The following is a 15,036-nucleotide window of genomic DNA, read 5'->3' as shown; positions in this document are numbered from 1 at the left end:
GCTGCAAAATCAGTTGCATTCAGTAAGTAAGTGAAAGCCGACTTATTTAAGTTATTGATCCCAAATTAAATATGAAAATTTTAAAAGCTATAACAGTATTTGGGATATATTTCAAGGACTTTTAAACACCCGTTCCTATGTAATAAAAGCGTTAAACATTTTGTAAGGTTTTCAGTTCAGTTACTTTAAAATCTCTGTGCTAATGTATTTCGATCTACTTTCGAAGGGAACTTATTTTTTTAACGCTATCGTATTAGACGATGCTTAAATCATTGATCTCAAATTAAATCTTAAAATCTTTAAAAGTGTTAAAGTATTTAGTTAATAGTCCTAAGATTTTTAGAAAAGCACATACACATTTTAAAACGTTTTATAACACAGTAAAAAGAATTTTGCAAAGTTTTCCATTAACTCAACTAAAAGTCTATTTGCTTATGTATGATGATGTACTCTCGGAGGGTACTTCCTTACTTAAAAATTTCCTTTTGGACTCGACAGAAAGCAGGTTCGCATTGCCAGAGAGAAAATGTGCAACAACATTGCTCCTGTTAATTTGCCTGATTTTATTCGCTCCTCGCTCGCCCCTTGTTGGCCATTTCAGCCTTTATGGCCTGCATGCTACTTGAGCAGGGGAAATATTTAAATTTTTGCCTCGTGCGTTGCCTTAGACTTTAAAACTCAACTGCGAATCACGACTCGACAAACAAACTACTGTGTTTATACATATTTATGCCGGCGGCCGTCGTACCGCCAGACAACCCACAAAAGCGGCGGGAATCGGTGGTGCGGTGGTGCTGGCGGTTCTGGAAGTGGTGGTGGCATTAACGTCCCGTTCTCACCAGCCGAGAGCAGATGGAACAAAACGTGTGCAACAAACTAAGCCATTTTTGTCGCCGCCCGTCTAAATACCAAACTTGGCTTATGGCAGCCAGTCGGCCGAGGAGAAGAAGCCAACTGCCACCGCGCGGAAAGCGAAAATATCCTGCGCGGCAAGGGAGCGAAAAAAGGCACAAATAAATCATGATTCATGACCAAAAGCCACAGAAACGCCAAAAATAAAAGCAAAACTTTGAAATACTCGAACAAAAAATCAAATGCGAGGCTGAAAAAGCTGCAGAGGCGACGAAACAAAATGTTCGTGATTCGTCCGAATTCGAAAAGACAAAAAGAGAACACGGAAAATAATGCGGAATATTTTTGAAAACACAAAAAAATGTTTGCGCGCATCTATATAAACAGCGGGCCAGTATACGGAGGGGGTTTGGGTGTTCAAGTTATGTTCCCCTTCGGCTGCCGTCATGTTGGCCATGTTTACTAGCCAAATGCGCCGTGTGCTAAGCATTTTTATCACGCAGCCGTCTGTTCCAGCCGCCAATCGAGGATCCCCAGCTCCAGTTAACATTTCTGCGACTTTTTTGAGGGTTCCTCATAAAAATCATGTTGCCTGCAACGACTTCTGGCTGCTTTGTCCCAGCTCTAAACGATCGTTTTGTCATAATGCGACATTTAAGGAATTTTTATATGAATTCACTTAACGACTTGGCATTGGGACGCGACGATCCTGGCGCGTCGTTGTCGTTCGGGTTGCAGTTGATGTTGCTGGTGATTTTGATGTTGATGTGGTCTCGTCGCCCTTCGCCCCCTGCCGCACGTTAAGGTGTGGAATTGTAATTATCCCGAGATGTCTCTCAACACAGTGGGCTGCCTGATAAGTAGGGAAAAATAAGGCAAAGGAAAGGACATTTTTTTTTAACTTAATCAATTACAGCTCTTTAGTACTAATTTTTTACCTTAACATGCGCTCCTAGATGGGTTCGCAGAGGTTCCTAGATATCTAAATACAATATTATATGAACGGAGTCGCAATTCTTAATTGCTCTCGAATATGAAAATATGTTTTCCAAAACACATATCCAAATATCACATATCTCTCATTTTTATCCACTATTTAGCCGACGCATCCCACTGTGCCCGGGGACGTCAACACTCTTCGCATTTGCCGTGGCACGCCGATGAAGCAGCAGAGCAACCACAATAACAGGCGAAACAACATCAACTTACAACTTTGTCAGAGGACCTCGACCATCATGACGATGCCTCCGGCTCCAGGCTCCCAGCCCGCAGCTATCTGCACTCGACTGTCCCCGTTCTGTCCTCGGTTTCCTCAATCCTGCCACCGCAATCCCCGCCTGCGGGTCGGGGCTCCAGCTCCTCTGTGGCTCCAGCTACCTTGGGCCACACAATTAACTTGCTCGCTGACTTTTAAAAAGGCATTGGCTGACATTTTTACGCGTGTACATGATTTTATTCGCCGCGCTGTCCGCGCAGGTAATTATGGCACGTTAAAGTGTTAATGGGCCACGTTAAGACCAGCCAGCCAGGAGCACCCAGGAGCAGGAGGACCAGCAGCTGCCGTGAACTTTGCGCTAAGCAAAGCTAAATCTGGCGTCGATGAAGCCATTTAGGGCACGAAATATGGCCAAGTCCTGCCGGTCAATCGAGCCCATATCTTAGCCGCTTTAGTGGGCTGACCAATTAGCCTCAGGCGGCCGTTGTCAACGGTCTGGCCCAGGAACTGGTTCCTCGGCCAGCAGCTAATCGAACTTTAACTGTATGCAAGCACTGAAAGATACTTGCGGATTCCAAATGAGTTGTTAGGGTAAAATGTATTTACTAAATAATTAAATTTCTTATTAAGCTTATGATAAAAACAGCTATTTTATATTTAAATCTAAACATGGTAACATATTTAATTGCACGATTTAATTTAAAATTATTTAATCACATATCTATTATCTTATTGAAAATAATATAATTATTTAATAAAATATTTTCGTATTCCAAATAATAATTAGGCCGTAAGGGAATATAAAGTTCTAGGGTTAGCTATGTTTTTCTTATCATAGGTATTAACCTGTTCCTTGCTATTGGTTAGAAAATTTAAGCAAGAGAACGACAATAAAGAATTTCATTTTATATTTGTTCATTTCGAATATAAATTAACATAGCGAAATAGAAAAAATTCAGCTTTATACATTTATAATGTTAATACAAATTTTCATGTGTAGCAACCATACTTACTTAATTAAATCGTTTACTTAATTAAATCGAAATGATTTATTTTAAAGCTTCCTAAAATTCCAGTAACCAAAGGAGATTAGTGACTATTTTTCCCTCTGCAGGCTTGTTCTTCTGCAACACTGGCGCTCCGAGTCGGGCTGTCACCTGCTCCTGCATCAATTGACGTTATTGATTCCACGGCCAGCAATTTTCCGCCACCCAATCGCCATAAGTTATTATGTCTCCGCCCGGCGAGATGGCTGGCTGGAAGAGAGCAAGGCTGGCACTGGCAAACTGGTTCCCTATCAAGTCGGACATGTATGGATTGCCTTTCGCCTATTGCCTATTGCGGAGCTCCTGGGCCATGTGTGCCTGGCCTCAGAACGAGCACCCAGTATCCAGTACCCACTATCCAGTACCCGTACCATCCTCGTTCGCCTCTCAAGGCGTTCGGCAAAATTGCATGACAAATAAGTTTTGTGTGTCGCCGACAGTTGACATTTTTTATGCCGCTGAGTTATATGACATCGCAGTCTGGCTGGGATGTGGACTCCGGCCTGGTTCTGGCCGTGGCTGCATCCCATCTGGCTGGGCGAAATATTGATTTTTATAAATGCTGGCCATATGCAAAGTTGGCAGTTTGTTAAAGCGAGTCGAGAATTTCCCGAGGCTTTCTCTGTTCGATTGGTGAATGGGGGAAGGCACTTCCTTTATGACCGTGAGATTTTTCCTGTGTTTTTTTAGATGCACCCAACAGTGTTTATAAAGAATGCATCCAGTGTTTGAATTGCATTGTCTACAATTAATTCGCCTGTAAGCATATTTATTTTAAGTTTCCATGGAAATATGTTCGCATTTTCCGCGTATGATAATGCTTTTACCACCAATATTCGCGAGTCGCCGGGCCAAATTACTTGACAGCCGTAAATCAATTAAAAGGCCTATGCGAATTCGAAGCCAATACCGCACCCCACTTGCCCGACTGCCTAGGCATTTTAATTGAAATTAATTAGGAGGGTTATCCGAATGGAACCCAAGGAACGCAGGCCCGACTGCAAATACTTCACGCCAATTGTTGACAGGCAGTCAGCGAATGTCAAGTCGTTGGGAGATATGAGTTGCAGTTGTGGATGCACTGCAGCTCTGCAATTGCAGGAGTATCTGGGGCCGCGGAGAGGTTGGGTTGCAAGATGCGGCGGCATTCAGCATTCGTTGTGTGTCAATCAACGGGGGCCAACATGTGAATCTCTTCCACATGGGCATTGCAGGCGCTCGTATGGAACGGCGCAGGAGCGGGGGCACTGCATTTGCCATTTATGACAGTTGAAATGTCAAAAGAACAGCGCCGAACAGAAGGCATTTGCAAGTGTTAAGCACTCCTTTTGTAGGCGAGCCATCCCCATGAGCGCAGCTGTTTTTGATCTGCCACGGACACGCCGCTCCGCCCCCCCGAAAAAGGGGTAAGTGAGGCTGGGGGCTAATGTCCCCCACTTGAGCCGCCCCTCATAAATCAAGTTAACGGCCACGTCAACTGCATGATGATTGCACCACGGAGTTGATTTCATACGCTAGACAACATTGTGAAGAAGTAAATCACAAGATCGATTGAAATCAATAGCGCCGATGGTGTTGGGATTATCAAAAGGAAGCCTCTTTTGTAAACATGTTTTTGTTAACTTTGAATGAAATATTTTAAATCAATGAACTTTAAATCAAGTTATATAAAAAACATTTTAAAAAAGATAGGCAGCCGTCGCACAAGGAAAACAAATGCGAAAATGATAAAACGAAGTGGCAATAATTTTAAGAACTTAATAAGAAGAAAACAAATAGTGCTTTTTTATATAAAGCTGGGGCCAAATAAGTCAAACAGGGGCAAAGAAAGAGCACTTATAATTCGACTCTCCGCCTAATCTCTTATTCAACACTTGCTCGTGCATATAAATTTGTATTTTGTGAAGCTTTTTAGCATTTTAATTGTGCACAGTGCGGACAGATTTGTTGAAACGCTTGTTAAGGGGACTTTTATGTCAAAAGGAAATAGTCGTTGCGCTCTGCTCCCAATTCGAATGTGTTATTTGAGCTATGGGCAAAGGCGTAAAAATCTGCGTAATTAAATTTTATTTTCGGCGGCGGCAGCTGTTGCCCAGGGACTTTCGGCCGGCGAGTGTTGAGGGATGGCCGCTGGTGGCACATGGTCCGCTGGCTAATTAGCTTTGCTCGAGACTTGAGTCTTTCGGCTCGAACATCAAAGCCCGGGCACGCGACCCAAACCATTCCGTCTTGGAGAGTCGAGGCCAGGAACACCTTCGCAGGGGAACCCAGTTTGCCAAGACAAATCCATTGACGGCTGTCAAATTAGCAACGCAAATCGCAAGTGCGCACACGGTATATATCTGCATAATTTGTGCAAAAATAAAAGAGTCATATTTATAAGCCATCCCCCATCCTGGGCACCCACTTATTTAGGCTTGTTGCTCGGCCCTCGAGTGCCACTTGTTTTGTTTCCCTTTTTGCGACTCAATGGCACGGCGGCAGTGCGCTTTCATCTCAACTCATCCGAACGCTCCCCGTCCTGCAGATACTTATGCGACCATATGGTGGCAGCCCCGTCATCCTCATCCTCATACGATTCTCATCCACATCCACATCCCAGTCCCCACCCCATCGTCGTCGTCTTACACTCAATAACAGCGCGCGGAGCCAGTCATGATGTGCGATATTAAAATTAAGTGTTACATTTGTCAGCGATGATGCGCGTCAAAGAGCAAACGAGATCTGATATAGAACGGATTCGATTCAACTCGTCGGGCGATCCGGAACTGAGAACTGCAGTTCTGAGTGGGTGAGACGTAATCAAAGCTGAACGAACGTATTTATGATTCATTTGGGCGTTTCGACAGAGCGCCGCGATTGATCAACAGATGGTTGGCAGCGCCGATGGTATGATTTCCAGAAACTAATGCAGCCGGCTCAATAAGTGGAAAATAATAGAGTAGTACAGATTCCAGAACCAGTAAATAAATCAACAGTTCATGCTATAAGTTTTTAATATGCACTGGTTAAATAAAGCTAAGCTCACAGAATCTATTAAGCCATATCTATAATGCCGCACCCCTCGATATTCAATAAAAATTTGTTCTAATATTGGAAGTTGCACGTGCCTTAGAATTTGGATTCTATGATTGACAGTTAGCATTTTAGTGCAAGAAAATGTGCTAGCAAATGCTGAGTTGCCCAAAGTCATCCAGAAAAATGATCGGCCAATGATTTTAATCAGTTTCTGGTTCAAGCACTCCCTGCATTATCACGTCCGTTGTCCCTGGCCCTTTCAATTAAAAAATAGTTACAAATTTCAATTGTTCTTCTGGCGACTGTCTCCAATTTATGTTACTTAAATGACTCACGAGAGCTCTGGGCTCGCCTCTTATCTGGGCACAAACAATCTCCGCCTGCAATGACACTTTAAAAGGGGTCAGCCGGGGGTCAGGGCACTTCAAAGCCAACTTTTTCGTTGACATGTGCGACTCCGAAGGCCCCACACTTTTTGTTGGCAAGTGAAAGTGTAACTGTAATGCCATCTAACTGTAATTATATACAGTCTGGCGTCCAAGTTTATCTAACGTCGAGCTGCAAGTGTCGCTCAAACGCTGCTGCCACTCCTCCATCTGCCTGACTATTTGGCTCTGTTCTGGCTGGATTGTTGGGTTGTCGGGTTGTCTGGCTGTCATAAAATATAAAACTTTGGCCCAAAAATATCTCCCGTCCACGCAAAGTATACGTATGTACGACTGGTAATCCGCACCGAAGTCTGGGGGCTGGCGGCCCAAAAAGTTTGCAGTTTTTGTTGCCAGGGGGCCTCTTGGCCCGCTCCCCGAGTTCGCTCCGATTTCAGTTAGTTGCGTGGGTGTAGCTGGCAGCGCCATTGGCCCAATTACACTAAACGAGTGTTTCGCAGATCCCAGCAGGAGCAGGTCCACCCACTGCCACCCACCCTTCCTTTCCAATCCCAGCAGGCAATCGCCGGCTGTTTGCCAAGATAAACGACGAAGGATTCGACTAGGATTCCACTCGAGCACTCCGCATTGTGTCTCTGTAATTTTGGGCGTTATAATGGAGCTTAATGCACAAAACTCGTTATCAGCAGGAGCGTTGAAAAGTTTCCCGGGAAGCCAACAAATGGAACTCGAGCGCGTTTGATTAAATGCATGTAATTTGGCTTGAAGGGCCCCCGCCCCCACCAGTCCTCGATTTTCAGTTAGATCCGGATGGAGCTCAATGCCCGAGAGCCATCAATCGTGATTGTCTGTCTGTCAAATTATGCGGAATGAGACGGCAAACAGAACTCGAGCCAACTCCACTCAAACACTTGGCTAGACAATGACCCCTTTCAGTGCCCGAAAAGCCAAAAGGTAAACAATTCCCGAGGATTTTTAGCATTGTGCTGTAAGGTCCACCCCTTTCGGGGATGCCATTTATGACACCTCTCGGCATGATGTGAGAAATGCAATTTTATGGCTTGTGAAACATGTCAAATTCTGACGAGAATGTGCCAACAACAGAAGATCCACCAATTTAATGCCGCCGGATTTGGAAGAATTTATATGGCACTGGGCGTGGCACCTATGCATGCCGAATGTACCTACGCCAGGCACATTTTTATGTCTTCTAGTGTCTCCTCTGATCTCCGGCGAGCGAGGAGCGGCGAGGGTCGAGTCCCTGGCTCGGGCATAAAAATCGTCAGCATTTTGAATTTCTCATAAACGTGATGGGCGAACGGCCACTCGTTAGGCCGCCTTGGAATCTCGCCTATATCGCTCACATGCGAAAGTATGGTATATATTTTATGGAAATTGTTAATGCTCCTCTACGGGTGTTTACGACGCCGACCAGGGGCGTGGCGCGGGGTCTTTTCTTTTGCCACACTTGCTTAGTCAGTTACAATTTTACGACGTGTGCCGGCCGAGGGGAAACAAATAACCAAATGGGCGATTTCCTGCAGTGACACACACCACTTCAGAGGGAAGCTCTGGCGGGGAAAGTTCTCTGGTCGGAGAAATTCCTTCTGCTCCTCCGCCGCCCCATAACTCTCAGATGCTTTGTTCAAGGGCGGCATAACGTAAGCCGATTTACCTTTAATCCCTCGTCCAAAGTCTGAGTTAACGATCTGACCCAGTCGTAATTGCACTTGCCTTCGTACTTTCACTTTTGATCCAGTGCGGTCTTTTGAACGGAAAAAATGGACGGGCCCTGTTGCGGTCCTGGTCCACTTTCTTCGTCATAAATTCGCAATGAACATAAGTTATAGTTTTTTAAGCCCTGAGCAGTTGAGTGCGGCATTTAAATCAGTTCGCCTCGGCTTTGTTTCTGCCGCTGTACATTGCACACACTTTATGCAGTCGCTGGCCATTTCGGATTCGGCTGGCTCCGTTCAAGGACAATTTAATTATTCAGCCTTATTTTCGCAGACTCTTTGCACACAGCTTGCACTTCCGCTTCCGGTTTCCGCCGCCCCGCTTCCGGCCTGCCGCCCGGCCATTGTTGTCCTTGTCTTTGGCACACAGCGCGCACGGCGAGCTGCACTAGAAAAGTTTTTCCATTTCCCCGTCCGCCCCGCCTTCATAACAAGCTGCTCGGAAAGCTTGCCGCAAACTTCGCTGGCGCTCTAATGGAACTTTAAGCTAGATTAATTTTTTAATTAGTTCTTTTGTTGCTGCACACTGAAGTGCCGCCCTGCCAGCGGCATCTTCCCGGGATCGGGAGCAGTGTGCTCCTCGGGCTACTGCCTCGTATCGCCTCCAAATGGAAACGGCAGTGCCAATGGCGATGGCGATGGCATGCAAACTAATTTGAGCTTTATTTTTTGTACGAACATGCACAGCTCCAGCTGCCCGAGAGACTCGCTGGAACCTTAAAGTTCGCAATAAAGCGGCGGTTTTATTGAAAAAATCCTTAATTAAATTTCCGTTTCCATGTGTCAAAGTGTGAACAACACAATAATTTGGCTCTTTATTAACTGCCGCTGCTGCAGGAGGGGCGTGGCAGCAGGGCCGTTTGCTGTGAAGCAGCTGCAGCAGCAGCACGAAATCCTTAATAAAGTTAAACAACACGGATGTGTGGGGGCCCAGAGTGCGAGTGCCGGCTATATCCTGCCACCGGAGGTGTCAATTTAAAGCCAATTTAATTTGGCGGCAGCAGCAACCACAGCAACATAAAGAACGGCCCGAGGAACTTGCCACTGCCTTGCTTTTGCTTTTGCCCCAGGGCAATTTTAAAGCCGCTTGGTAGAAAAAAAGAACTACAAGAAGTCGGGGGGAAATGGAAATTACAATTTTTAACTGGGCCTCCTGCCGCTCCGAATATGCCGCTTTCAATTAAAAGCCATTGGCCAACCGACATTGGCCGCGCCAGGAACATGGACTTGGTCTCAGAAAGGGTTTCCGAATGGCACTGCAAATGGGAATGGGAAGTCCTGCCACATGTGCGCCGGCTTTGTTGCCGTCGTGTTGCAGCAGTTTGCGAAAATTGCCAGCGAATTCCGACCGAATGTGACAACAATGACGGCAGCAACATCAACAACTGCAGCAGCATCGGCGACCTAATTTGCAGCTGCAGATGGTCAACAGATTGAAAAACGATTCGGACGGCCGGACTGCAATCCTTTAAACTAGTTAGCATGACAATTTGTTTCTTCGAATACGACGACAGTTTTAAGTCCTGATTTTCATAACGAATTTAAATGTTCCAGATTTCGCACACCTAACCGCATCGTAATCAATAATAAATATGGATTCGTGCAGAACAGTATATTAAATTCTTAGAAGAGTATGAAAGAGGTGGAAGAGTTTGTCTACCCATATTCAACAATATTAATTTTGGTCATTGCTTATGTCAGTTATGAATAACTAAGCTTAAAAGACCTTTCTTTGGTTCGATGTCCACTACCCACCGAAAAAGAATTTCTCTTTTCTGATGGACTGAAAACTGTATAAAAACGCAAGTGCACTAAAAGACGCAATCTTTTTTTAAGATGAATACACTTTTGGCTACCGTCACTCTTCTACTTCTGGCCCTTGTGGGAACCGAAGCTCGACTTGTTCCAGACAACACAAGGAAATAAAGGATGATCGGCATAAAAGTACCTGGTTATCCGCATTAAAAAATGCTGTACATAAATAATATTGTATTTATTACTTTTGCTGGTAGAGAACACACAGTATTTAGAACGAATCGGACTATTATAAAATGCAGAAGGAAGCGTGTCGATATACATAGATAGAAAGTTGCGACTTGGCAAGCAGGTTCTAGATCTTCTTGCGAAGCGCAAGTTAATTTCAGCAGATTTTGCGCCCATTTTGACTACCCTAAGGCTTAAGCCTGTAAACATTATTAAAGTCGATACGGAAGGACCAAACTAAAGGTCATTTAAACTAATACCTTTCGGAAAAGCTTCCATTTCGATTATTCCTTTTTTTACATGGTAGCTTATATTACAATCTTACCTATTTTTAAATCTAACCGCATTGGAGTCATTAACTAATTAAACAACTAGCTTTTCTTCCTTATGGGATGAAAACTATAAAAGAGCGACATATTGCACAAACCTACTAAAATCACAAGCTGTTAAGTCACTATGTGCTCGAGAGAGTTGCGTATTTTAATATAATTTATTGGGAAATAAATTATTTTTTAAAACATTGTTCATTTTCTACCATTAAGCAATCAAAATAAAATCATTTATTACAGTCACTGGGGGACTTAATATTTTATTTAGAACAGATCAAATTGTTATACCGGATGCCTAACCCTCGTACATCAATAGCTATGTTGCAGGATCTCTAGCTGAGTCGATATAGGTATGTCCTCATGTATTACTTATTATGGTACTCCGCCTTTGAAGGCTTTAGTCTGGCATGCAGGTTCTAGAGGTCCTTGTGAAGCGCAAGTATATTTCAGAAGGGTTCCACGCCTTCTCTAACGCCCACTTCGAATATGACTAATTTTTTAGGTCGTTTGTTATATACACCACCGATTTTACACTTCTAACCGCAACGGATTCCATATCTAATTAGATCAATTGCTCTCTTTTCTGATGGACTGAAAACTGTATAAAAACGCAAGCGCACTAAAAGTCGCAAGCTTTTTTTAAGATGAATATCCTTTCGGCTACCGTCACCCTTCTACTTCTGGCCCTTGTGGGAACCGAAGCTCGACTTGTTCCAGACGACACAAGGAAAGAACCTGGTTATCCGCAATAAAAAGTGCTGTACTTAAAATAATATTGAGTTTATTACTTTTGCTGGTAGAAAACACACTGTATTTAGAACGAATCGGATTATTATATTTTTTACACAGAGTAAAAAGTGTATTGATCCTGCAGAAGTGGGGAAAATGCAGAAGGAAGCGTGTCGATATATACCTTATGGCATGAAAACTATAAAAGAATGATATATTGCACAAGCCTACTAGAATCACAAGCTGTTAAATCACTATGTGCTCGAGAGAGTTGCGTATTTTAATATAATTTATTGGAAAATAAATTATTTTTTAAAACATTGTTCATTTTTCTACCATTAAGCAATCAAAATAAAATTATTTTCTTAAGCAAAAAAATTTCCCCGGAACGGTTACAGTGCTAAAATCGAGAACTGGAACAAATTTAAAATGACCTTCGATAATATAAATTTTTTTTTAATTTTATAGGTTCCTTAAAAAATGTGGAAAGATAAATTTTACTGTTTTCTGTTAATATGCGATGTATTCTTAAATTTCTGGAACCAGGAGTATTGTAGGTTTAGTATTGCTCAAGTTTAACTTGAATCTAGCTTTCTGATCCCTCACACCTTTGCGGAACCGAAAGATGAAAAAGCAACTGCACCTACTTATCCGCAGTAACAACTGCAAGAACCTTAACCCCATCTTAACCCCTGACGACTTACTCGCCTGTCATGTAAAACACGGGGCTTGCAGTTGGAGTCGCTGCAGCTACTGTTGCACACGCAAGTGGCGACAAGATTTGAACTCCCCTCGCTGGTGTTCCTGATCCAGGTGCTCGAGCTCCTGTCCTGCTCCTGCTCTGCCTGTGAACTTTTTGGGGAACAAAGCCAAAGACAAACTGCCGTGTATTAGATTTTTGTCAAAGACAAAATGCCTCCACATGGCAGCAGGAATTGGCTTTCTGTTCGGGAACGGTTCGTTGGGTGCCAAAGCAAAGGCGCTGCAACAGGAGCAGGGCTTTGGCCCTAAGCCCGGCCATAATGCAGGATGCCGGCCGAGGTGGAGGGATCCAAAAAGAGAAGAACAAGGAAGTGCCTAGTGCCTAGTGACACAGTTTCCCGGCCAGAGAACGCAGTGGCTTATATTAAAATTTCTGGACAGTTTTATTTTTATTCGCTCGCCTTCCCTCGCATACATTTGAGTTTTTCTCAGGCTTTTTCAGTGGGATCCAGGGGGCCACACTGGTTACTTGGTCATCCCTCCATTTGTGTGCAGAAAGGGCGGGGGCGGCGTTGCGGCTAACAAAAGTTGTGCGCAGTCAGTTGACATAAATTTTGTTAGCCTACTTCCTGGCGAAATTGCTTACAGGCAATGCGCAGGCACTATTATTACTATTTTTAGGCAAGGCAAGAGCAGGTTCAGCTGCCAACAGCTAGATTAAATGCATACAATTTTGGAATTTCACTTTTTATGCTCCAAAAAGTAGAGCTGATAAATGGGCTTTATGCATCTCAAGGTTTTTAAAGAGCGTTTTCTTTCTGGTTGTGAAAGGATAGTTCATAATTTATTTTTAACGATAAACAATAACTTTACCCTAAATATAGAGGGGTAACGTGCAGTCGAGCTGCCTCGGGCCCAATTCAATGTCTGAAAACAAGAGTAATTTTAATTAAAATATTACGACTACTTTATGCCGAGCACCACCTACAGACGATGGCATGCAACTAAAAAATACATTTAATTATGCAAAAAGTGCGCTGCACTCGAGGACCCAGGGGGGCACACGGAAATTATTTCAATTGTGTGCACTTCAGGAGAAAGAGCACAAAGTGGGCAGGAACAGAAACAGAGGAAGAAAGACCGTGGCGAATCGAAACGAACATTTCGAGAAGACGTTGTGGTGGGGCGCAGTCGAGTGGTGCACTTAGGACACAGTCCGTAGAATCGCCGCGGACTTTCGGGACGGCCAGGAACCACAGACAGACGGACAGACGTCGGGGGCCATTTGAATGAGGTGCTGACTGGCTTACTGCCTGGCCGGCTGACGGACCGGCATTTCGGCCAGGTTAAAACGCCCAGCGACACCGACATCGGCAGACCAAAAGTTTGCTCCAAGCCCGGCTGAAGTGGCCGTCGACTCGATGGAATGATGGCTTGGTTCTCTGGCTACCTGGCTACCTACCAGCTGAGTGCCTCTTTTCGGAAATTCAAATTTCCGATTCTTGATGATTTTATTTAAATTTGCGTATTCGAGTGTTTGTCGGAGGCTCTTCAAGTGCCGACTGCTGACTGCCGACTCCCGACTGCTTTGTTTTTTGGCGAAAATTGTTTAAATTGGCCGGAATTTCTGCGTCCAAATTGGCCCCTTCCCCCGCCTAGGCCAGCCCTTTGGGCCAATTAACATAGTGGGGCTTAACCATGATTTATTTCGGCGGGATACTTGGCCAGAGGAAGCCCTCATTATCATATCAGTCTTAAGTGCAGGCGGCAGCTGCTGCAGGGGATTTCGCCGGGCTGCGCTTGCGGATCTGTGGGAGGTGTAAACATGACAAACATGGCCAAAACTTGGCGAAGGTCACGCAGCCACGCCTCTTTTGCGGGCAACTGCAGTGGCCAGATAAGGTCGGCAGCCACGTGTGGTGGATGTTGGAACCACCCACTATGCATCCGGGCTCGGTGGTGATTTATTAGCCCTTCGGACAGAACTCCGATCTGAGATAGACTGGGGTTTCAGCCCCGCCTGCTGGTCATAATTTGTAGACACACGTTTTGTTTAATCTTTTGTTTTATTCTTCCGATGGCGGAAGTCACAAAGTTACCCTCGTTATGAGGTTTCCCCGACCCATCGATCCCACCGCTGAAAGTCTTTTATGTGCGTGGGAAGCCTTAATGGACGTGCGGAAGGGGAATTAGTCAAATTCGCAGATATCGCATTCCTAATGCCTCGGATCTGCGCCGTGTGTCCATTTAAGCCGCTTGTCGAGCAGCTATCTGCCCGAAATCTCTGCCATATCACGCATTCCCCATCACCGGCAGCAACATGCTGCTGTTGCAACTGCAACTGCAATAGCAATTGCACCCAAAAGTAGTTGGAACTGTGCTACTTGGACACATTGCGGGTTAGTTATGCCACGAAGTGCCCAATCAGAGCCACGGCCCACTAACTAACCCACTCATTTGACCGCCAGACACCAGAAATCCAAGCGCCCCTGGATAGCCCAAGTTTAATTGCGGGCACGGAGGCCCCGAGCTTTTCGCTCAGTGCATGCATCTGTGTGTGCGACATAATGTAGCAGCCCAAATTATACCACTTATGGCCAAGACCGAGCGCCCCCCGCTGGCTTCACAGTCAACAAGAACGAACCAAAGCGAAACCAATGGACAGCCGCCAAATGAGCGACAGGCAAACGAGTGCAGCCTAACCAGGCCGGATCGTTCTGGCCGCTTTTGTTGCCGTTGCCGTTGCCTTGGTTGTTTTCGGCACTTCTCGTTGTCAGCATAGTTAGCGATGTGGGCCTCCGAGGGGTCAGATGGCGGGCAGCTCCGATCCAGATCCCCAAGATAAGTTCAGTCGGGCACAGCTGCGCCGAAAATTGCTTGGCATTTTGCGCATGCGTGGCGGCAAACGCGATCTGAAGAGACTGAGAGGGGCGTGTGGCGTTGGGGCAGAAGCTACAGTGGCTGTAGAGGGATTTTAAGGGATCTTTAGTGAACTACAAGGGGATAGACAGCACAGTTCGCAATTATAATATAATGTAA

The 15,036-nt window shown here is 44.9% G+C and overlaps 1 long non-coding RNA gene across 1 annotated transcript; it reads right to left on the bottom strand.

The window, feature by feature from the left end:
- Positions 1 to 12,443: 12,443 nt before the first annotated feature.
- Positions 12,444 to 13,572, bottom strand: LOC108029477 (uncharacterized). The gene is made up of 3 exons (XR_001768446.3): positions 13,460 to 13,572; positions 12,871 to 12,924; positions 12,444 to 12,815 (listed from the first exon to the last, which is right to left on the bottom strand). It is a non-coding gene; the product is annotated as an uncharacterized LOC108029477 (long non-coding RNA).
- Between the last annotated feature and the right edge of the window lie 1,464 nt (positions 13,573 to 15,036).

This window comes from Drosophila biarmipes, chromosome 2R (assembly GCF_025231255.1).
Source record: "Drosophila biarmipes strain raj3 chromosome 2R, RU_DBia_V1.1, whole genome shotgun sequence".
NCBI lineage: Eukaryota > Metazoa > Arthropoda > Insecta > Diptera > Drosophilidae > Drosophila > Drosophila biarmipes.
This window is presented reverse-complemented; position numbering and strand designations above follow the sequence as displayed.